The sequence below is a fragment of the Mytilus trossulus genome, chromosome 9 (assembly GCF_036588685.1).
Source record: "Mytilus trossulus isolate FHL-02 chromosome 9, PNRI_Mtr1.1.1.hap1, whole genome shotgun sequence".
Taxonomy (NCBI): domain Eukaryota; kingdom Metazoa; phylum Mollusca; class Bivalvia; order Mytilida; family Mytilidae; genus Mytilus; species Mytilus trossulus.
The window spans coordinates 63563392-63573401 of NC_086381.1; positions in this window are offsets into that span (position 1 = coordinate 63563392).

Here is a 10010-nt window from a genome sequence, read left to right on the forward strand (position 1 = left end):
TATATAGCCTGATTCATTGTTGATCGAACATTGGAACACAAATGCCAGTCTTATTATTGCGATTTGAGGAAATGATACAAAAAGATAAATAAATAAATGCTTTCAAATTTTAATTACGAGTATTTCTCGTTACGAAATATGTCCCCCCAAAACAATCCCAAAAATTCTGAACTCGGATGAAAATTTATTCGGAAAGTCCATAATCACATGGCAAAATCAAATGACAAAGCACATCAAAAACGAATGGACGAGAATTGTCATATTACTTACTTGGTACAGGCATTTTCAAATGTAGTAATCTAAATGGTGGATTAAACCTGGTTTTATAGCGCTAAACCTCTCACTTTGTTAACAGTGGCAATTGGGCAATGATGCGTGAACTAAACAGACATAATAAATAAAATAGTCAAAATATGATGGACAGCAGTCATCATCGTGTAAAAATTGACGGGATGTTTGTAAGTATGCAAGAATCGCAAAAATGTTGTGAAACTACAGTTTACTATGTATGCATTTGTAAATACCAAAACAAGCTTGGGAATGAACTCCTTTTTTTTCATATTTGAATAGGGATTGAGCCTCCCCTTTTTTTCTAATTATTTTTAGCAAATATTCTGTATCATATTAACTTATTAGATGCGCTCTTTCTGCTTTACATTCGACATTACAATTGCAGAATTTATTATAAAAGAGAGTCTAAATCTATAAATTATTGTTTACTTATTGTAATCAAATGGGGAAAAGCAAGTGCTCATAAAATTAGAAAAACAATTAGTGTAGGGAAAGACATTAGAGGAAATAGGTTTGATAAAATATAACAGAATAATTGAAAAAAATAAATAAATACACCAACAAATTATTTTTTCTGTAAAGGGGGGGGGGGGCATTACCCGGCCATGCAAGTGTATGTGACAAATTCCAGGCATTCTCAAGAGCTTAGATTTGTCAGTCGATTTTTGTCTTTCTCATCCCAACTCGACGTAATTTTATAGTAAATATGATGCCACACGTAATCTGTCAAAAATAAATAAGCAGTTATAAAATTTAAATGTTTACGATGAGGGTCTGGATGGGGGGGTCTGTTATTCTGTAAACATTTAATTTTCACCTCCTTTTTCTCTAATCTTTAAGAAAATTACCCCTTTTTTCTCTAATCTTCCAAAAATTAACCCTTTTTTTCTCTAATCTTCTATTTTTTGGCCCATTATTCTCTAATCTTCATTTTTTAAGGGCATTATTCTTTAATCATTTAACCCCATCCAAACCCTCTACGATCGTATTAATACATTGATCTTCAAAGCAAAAATTGAAACTTGACACCCGTCAATCACTGTCATATTTCCTTAGCTTACTATTATGTGTCACCTTAGGTAGCTGGAGAGTGATTTAAGGGTTATTTAAAATATAAAATTATTAAAACCACGAAAAATTTATTCCTACAACCGTTTGTACCGTCCGAAACCATTCTATTTTCTCAGAATGCCTGTTGCATGGAAATAATTTTCGGAGTATTCCTGTATTTACCCTTTTATTCAGCGATCTCTCTGGATACCCTGCCTACGAATGTGTACAATGTATGTATGTACGAAGATCTCTCCCTTTACGGAGCACCCCTTGAGAGCTAACACGAATTTGAAGTATGAAATGCAGTAATCGCCGTTAATCATAAGGGTTAAATACCCGTATTATAGCCAATAAATTAGGGTAATGATTACTAGTGTCACGTCACAACAACACTTAATGTCAAAATACAGACACTTTAGTATGAAAATCGAAATAAGTTCTCAAAGTACGCTTTTGAATTTGACATACTATTTAAAACACTCGTTTAATTGTCAAGTAAAAGAAAGTTTACTTCTTTCAAGGATGGTTTCAAGGGGCATCCACCAAATGAGGCTAAATGTGCACATCCTGACACTTGTAGATGTCGAAGAGGAAATGATGAACTGGTATCATTCTAGACTCTATCCGCTCAGCCGCTCGTCGAAAAAATAACGTTTAATTTTCAACTATTGGGTCTAACTCTTTTTATGGTCCTTATAGTAGGTTATAATTTTATTTTATTTTTCAATGTTCGCTATTTTTTTATTTTTTAATGGAAAAGCAATACCAACCTGAATTTTGGTATCATGTCCTAGACGTTCCTCTGAGAATGGAAAATAAGCAAGTTATAAACAAAACAGCGAGACCCAAACGCTACTGAAGTGACGATTCACATGCAGATCCAGTCGGGGGAGGATGCGGACGGACAGGCTCCTCCTCTTTCGTGGAAAAAAATTATCGGTGGCTTAGATAGAGTATCACTGAATCAAGACTGAAGCGGGTCCCATCTTATGGCAGAAAGTGCCCCCACTCCCCCTTTAATATGAAGACTTCTGGATCCGATTTTGCAATGCACAAGCGGTCCAAGGACAATGACTGATCCCATATAACAGACATTCTTTCAGATTATAAATAAAACTGAATATTTTGCAGATATAGGCCGCGTATGAAAAAAACACCCCATTTTTTAGGCATTCAGCTTGATTGGACTCCATCTGAATTAGGGTTTACATGCATATGTGATGCACTTGGTCTATTTCAATGTGTCGTATGTACATATGTTGAAGTTGACCAACGTGATTTTAAGTGTTTTTTGTTGTTTCTTTGTGCTCAGTTAACGTTAAATCCACATTTCGACGAAGTAATTTTAGGAAAAGGGGGGGGGGGGTATTGGAAATGTATATCATAGTCTGCATGGTGACAACTTAAAGAAGTCATGCTCAATATGGGATGAAAAAATGAACATTGCATTGTCCCTAAAAACGCAATTAGGGTTTTGTACCATTTGTAAAGCGAAACAAAACCCGGCCTATCGACAGATGGTGACGAATATGAAGTCCAAAATAACTGACTCCCCCACAGACAATAAAATTGTAAACCCTGATACGTTAATAAAATACTAGGATATGATGTGACGAAACGTGGCGTCTTTTGCGTTTGAAGAAAAGACGCTAACCTCTCCTTTTCTTGACGACATGTTGAATTGGAATAATTCACGCATGGAAAAAGAAAGTACAGTTACCTATAAAACAAAGTTATTAATCACCTGATAAGGAGTATAATCTAAAAATGCAAAGATTAATTTATCTGTTTACATTATTGAGTGACGTTTTTGATGTGGTTTTTCCAAAACACGTTTACCAGGCTTGAACTCATTTATCAATAAATTCGATAATTTACAGAAAAAAGTAACGGATGAAAAGAACCGATTTAAAGCGATGTGGTTTAATTTTATCTTATTTATCAACTTAAATCATTATAATCAAACTGTCCAACAATCCTTATCTTGACCCCATCATTTAACTCCCACACCACAAGTCTGTTTAGTCATTAATGTAGATGGCGATGTTTTTAGAAAAAGTTGGATTTGAGGTGGGAGACGATGTATTGTGTGAGAAGTTTGGAAAGATGAGTGTTTCAGTATTTTAAACCCTAATTCACATATCTGTGAACAAAAGTATAAACTAAGCAATCCTGTTCAAATTTTTCGAAACAATTCTCGAGTTAGTTCAATCGTCCTCCATCAAACTTTTCTCAACATTGACGACTTTCATCCTCTTTCTTAGCCTAAAAAGAGGCTGTGTTGATGCTCCCAATTCCTTAAACAATACATGTATAGTAACGGGCGGATACGCGGGGTGCGAGGAATAGTGGGGAGCGTTATTGTTCAAAACAGTTATAATACCACCAATCGTAGCTAAATAGAATTATTGTGATAATGTTAAGCAACAACAAAAACAAAATATATCTTAAAGGGTAAGGGAAGCACTCAATGCACCATAAATCAACCACAGATCAATTAAGACGATTTAAAGATAATTGGATGTTCATGTCAATGAGTCTTTTGTAGACGAAACGCACGTCTGGCGCAAATATTAAATTTTAATCCTGGGATTTATTATGATTCTATATATTAGACAGCAATCCCAATTACAAAAGCGTCAACATACGCTCGAGCTCACGACGGCTGTTTTTATCACCAATAACGACTTGATTTGTCAATAAACCAAAATATATCTGAATTGCAGGCTCCAGACCCTCACAGAGCCTGGGACAGTGGTGTAACAGCACACGATATGTGCATACAAACTGTAAAAATCATTCTAAAAGGACTTGAACCAGATCGATACAAAGCACACATGCAATCATCACATCGCTATGATTCTTTTTTTTTATATACATAAGGCCGTTAGTTTTCTTGTTTGAATTGTTTTACATTGTCATTTCGGGGACTTTTATAGCTGACTATGAGGTATGGGCTTTGCTCATAGTCGAAGGCCGTACGGTGACCTATAGTTGTTAATTTCTGTATCATTTTGGTCTCTTGTGGAGAGTTGTCTCATTGGCAATCATACCACATCTTCTTTTTTTATATACAGTAACTATCATCGAACCTTTTTGAAACTGAAATCTTAATTTCCTTTTCCGAACGACTGTATATTGATCAAGATGACATCCGTTTTTATATACTTAAAAAAAATACGATTGTGCGGTTGGTAAAGCTTACAGTGTAAATCTCTGGGTTTTAGAACGCTGCAATGGGCATTTGCATTGGGTTTTCAATTATTTTTTATTGCGTCATTACGCAAATACGCAGCTTATTTGAAGCTCTGACAGACTATCTCAAGTGTATCAATTTACTTTATTATAAGTATAGTCGTTTCGAAATTGAAACTCGAGTGGGTGTTATGACAAGCGCAGAATACCAAAATATATTAACTGTTTATGAAAGGGGGACACGCTATTTTGTCCGAACCCACCCAGGATAAATGTCATCACAGAAACAATTCCTATTTTCTTTTGCATTAAAGAACGTTGCCAATATGGAAGATAAAGATTCAATATCACAATGCTCGTTCGTCTAACAAACTAAAGTTTCAGGTTTGAAATGGATTACGCATGACTTTATGCGTGTTCGGTTATTAAAAGGAAACGGATGTAAACATTGAAAGTCAAACAAAGGTAAACCCTTTAATTATTTGATTCGACCTTGAAAATTTTTTTTTTTTTATACAGGTTAAAAAGAAGATTTACATACATTTATCTATAATTTGAAATTAAGCAGACCTAGAAAAATCCAATTGCACGAGTTCGCTATCTAGTTATATCTATAGTTACGTCTAAATATTGCTTGTATGACTGTCATATCTATAGTTACGTCTAAATATTGCTTGTATGACTGTCACTCGGAAGTCAACTCGATAGTTAATTAGTTGGCGTACAGACTGAAATTCAAACGAAACGATATACATATTATCAACCCCATGCCTAGTAAATTGTGTGTTTCGAGTCTTTACAAATTGGACAAACTCAGTAAAATAAATAAAATATGAGAATTTGAGTCAAATCGGGGATTATGAATTTGACAGCCAATGGCCCCTGTCATGTGACACCGATGAGCGAACATATCGCCTTTTAAAAAATGTACTATCCAAACAGCATGATGGCATCTCATTTTATTACGTTTATTGTTTCAAACATAACTATTCAAACCCCGTCTCAATTTATGACGACATATATTTCGCATTGTACGTTCGTGTTAAATTAAATGAGGTCTTATCAAAATGTATATTTTTAATTTGACAGTTAACTAATTCGTCCCTTATCGAGGTGTACTTGATTCCTCCGATGTAACGTTATAAACGATGAGATAATCTGAGATTACAAAAATGTTATTACGTCAATCTGTGTAATGCTTAAAAGAGGGTCTGAATTGGGTTACAGACTGATGAACGAATACTACAGAAACATGGTGCTACCAAAAACAAAACGTTGATAGAAAAAAGAGGACACACAAACAAAGACTACAGAATAATTTGGGGCTAAAATATAATGAATAGGTTTTAATTCGCAAAATAAGTTAAGAGATACATTACTTTAAAAATTAAAAACACAAAAATGAAAAGCAGCCCCTTTCAGACCCTCCTAATACTACCAGAACGTACAATCTCACAGCAGCAACATTTTGTTTATCTACATTTAAACTGCAAACTGGTGTTTACTGAAAGGAAATCACTTTTCAATTCAACAAAACTTGGACCCATGTAGGGATGATTATCAATTTGCATTGTGGTAAAAATATGTTTTGCTTTTGCATTTAGAAACAATTACCATCTGGAAGAGAAACACCACTAATTAAACACATTTAAGATGCAGAACCGGAACTGACGCACGATCAATTAAACTTTCAACACCTATTTAAACTTTTCTAAATTAAAATTACGAAAAGAGAATGAGTGTGATAACCAATTAACTAACATCGACAAACAAGTAGATAAACAAATAAGCTCTTTGAAAATAGTCTAAAGTGAACGAATGCATACTTTTTTGTGCTAATAGAGAGTTTAAATTCAGTTGCTGTAAGCATGGACATATCAGATCGAGGTAAATGCCCTCTATAGTCAACCGTCATACGCCCATTATTAGACACCGTTAGCGTTTAATGAGTCTTAAAGTTTTATCGTCAAATCTCATTTTAATAGCTTCCGTTAGTGTCAAATATTTTGATTTTGAATGTAACCGGGCCGTCTACTTATTGGCTGACAGTGTTTTGTTTATCAGCTCATGAACATAATTTTGTCATGTGACCGTAACGTCATCAACGTTTTTTCATGATTAACTCCGGCTTATAATTGTGGAATGACTTTTATTTTGTTTCTGTCTATGAATAAATAACATAAAAAGTATGACATTTATTATCAGAATCAATTTTATAATTTAAATATGAATTCGATTGTAAGCCGGAGTAAATCATGTAAAACAATTTGCAGATCCTCGCATTTCCCCGTTTCTAAAGCCTTATCCTTATAAGTTATATCGTTGATATGTCAAGTCAATAGATTATTATTGCCTTAACAATTTAGGGAAGTTTTTATTTCTGGTCGAGAAGACACGTAATTAATTTAATCATTATAAATGCTTAATATGTGTTCTGTTTCATCATACTCTGCTGTAGTTATATGGGTATACTTACTTATATGATTATTTGTCTAATTGTTTAAATGTAAATATATTTCATTGATGTAATTGAATACTTGTAATATTTATATTCTATAAGCTGTATTGCTTTCGAATAAAGATTATTATTATTATTATTATTATTATTATTATTATTATTATTATTATTATTATTATATATGCGCTCTAACTTACACTAAAATTTAAAAAAAGACCCAATAAAGGTATCTTGACGAAGGCTGACTTTTTTCTCTTTTGATTATGGAGAAATTAATAAAAACGAACGATTGCCTGTCATTGCTTACATTCACTTCATTTGAACTCTGGCGAACCGTCTCATTGGCAATCCTACCATATCTCCTTTAAAAGGTTTATATTATTATTTGTGTAGAAATTCAGTGTCAGATCGTGTTATTTTGATAGTGCTTGACATATGGCTAAACGATTGTCATCACTAAAAACATATTTTTTAGAATGCTGCTTTCCCACCTGACGCTAAACCCAACATTTTGGTTTCTTCATAATTTTGAGAGTAAGTAATTACTATTTTGTATAGTTTTTGTAGAATGAAAAAAAAAGGTCATTGTCTTTATGTTTGTTGTTATGATGAAAAGTATAAAGTTCCAAATCAGAAATGGTGCTGATTGATGGGAATGTTTCTGTATCGTCATTTGTAATGGCCCAGCAATCGGCAATCCTCGTGTAAATCCGCTGCTCTCATGAAAATCGACAACCCTCGGGTGACTCCGCTACTCTCATGAAAATCGGCAACCCTCGGGTGACTCCGCTACTCTCATGAAAATCGGCAACCCTCGGGTGACTCCGCTACTCTCATGAAAATCGGCAACCCTCGGGTGACTTCGCTACTCTCATGAAAATCGGCAACCCTCGGGTGACTCCGCTACTCTCATGAAAATCGGCAACCCTCGGGTGACTCCGCTATTCTCCATCTATTCTGAGATACGGAATCAGCCGAGTTGCGACGAATGATGGATCGTGGTGTCATTTACGAGGACATTAAAACTACGCATCGTAATTTGCAATATCTCATACACACGAATCTCCTTCTTATATATTTCTGAAGTTAGAGTTCACACGAAGAACCAGACAGTCATGGTTAAAATGGTTAAAATAATATTGGACATCTAGAAACTTTGAAAACAGATTGTTCAAAATAAGACCGTTTGTTTCGCTTGTGTCTTTTCGTTAACCTTTTCTATAACATTGCTGTAAACATTTGAGTTCAAATCATTATGTAAGTCAACAAGTTTAAGCTTGTCTCATACTGTTTATTGCGTATTTACACCAAATCCATTGGATGTGTACTGATTGACAAATACGTTTGGGAGACATACGGTTTTATATATTAGCTGTAATTGGCTTTAAACTAGCTTACTGAAAATACGAGTGCTATTAGATCGCTTATTTATATTTTTTGTGTTTATCTATTTGATTTTTAGGCTTGGTTTCAATCCGAGTTCAGTTAAGCAATGTCCAACTGCTATTTACATCTTGTTCTTATGAAGGGCTGTTATAACAATATCCCAGGTTTGGCGGAAGATTGAAATTTAATCCCGTCACATTCGTCAGTATGGTTGCTGTCTATCTCATTTATTTTTCGTGTATTATTTTGTACATAATCAAACCGTTGGTTTTCCATCTGAATTATTGTCCTACATTTGTTATCTCGATACCTTTTACATTGAAACGGTACATGAGTTTTACTCATTTGTTGAAGGTCGTACGGCGATGTGATTTGGTTTATTGTTGATTGTTGTCTCATTGGTAATCGTTCCAGCACAGCATCGTATGTTTATTATGTTATTACTGTAATCCCACTAATTACATTGTGCTATCATAAGCTTGCATTCTTGAAGAGTAATAAGTACAATGTGTTTTATGTAATATTTCGTGTCTAATGTGTATTTAACAATATCCCTTGGAGAAAAGTAATGATAATAAAAAACATTTTTTTATTTTTTTTAAAAAGAAGATAGAATTGAGAATGGCAATGGGGAATGTGTCGAAGAGAATACACATACGAACAGCAGACAACAGTCGAAGGCCACCAATGGGTCTTTAATGTTTTCGAATATGGATAAGGCAAAAGTAACCTTTTGAACATCACAAACCCAACCAAACATTTATATGTTATCCTGTTACGCCACCCGGATGACAAGGTAGATAGTCATACTTGACATTATAATCACACTATGTTTATGAATACCATTGTAATTGCACCATGTCATGACGTCATTAGGGAGCTACCATTTGATTTTTAGGGGGGGGGGATGGGCTAGGATGAAAAATTTTGTCCTGCATTTTTTTTAGTTGTAATCTCTGTCCTGCCTTTTTATTTTTTCACTCTTTCCGGTCCTGCTTTTTTTCTTTTAGTTTATCCTGACTTTTTTACACAAATTATTATCCTGACTTTTTTTTTTTGCAAGTGTCTCATCCTGCCTTATTTTTACTCAAAACTCCTGTCCTGCCTATTTTTTTCAAATTTCATTCTAGCCCCCCCCCCCCCCCCCCCCCCCCCTAAAAATCAAATGGTAGCTCCCTTGTCGACAATATCTCCTTATTTTATTTTACAAGACAGCTAAACTTAACTGAATTTATGTTAATCTGCAATCAGACAATGAACTTTCAATGGTATCTTTATATACATTGTAAATTTAGAACAAGTATAATCTGATATTTCTTTTAGTAGTACGAAATATCAGTTTGGACTTCACGATATCTGCAATTCCAGTGGGCGATTGTGTTTAACAAATATTCAAAGTGTTTTTTAGATTTTTTAATGTATGCACTTTTCTAAGCAGGTAATGAATTTCCCAATCAACTTTCAATGGTCTCAGAGGTATCTTGATGCAATAAATCTTTTGACCTCTCAAACATTCACTCAATTCAATATCGATTAAAAAAAAATTAAGAGACTATGTATACCAATTAAGGAGACAAAAACGGACAGTCATAAAACCGTAGAAAACAAACAACTCTATGGGCAAAAC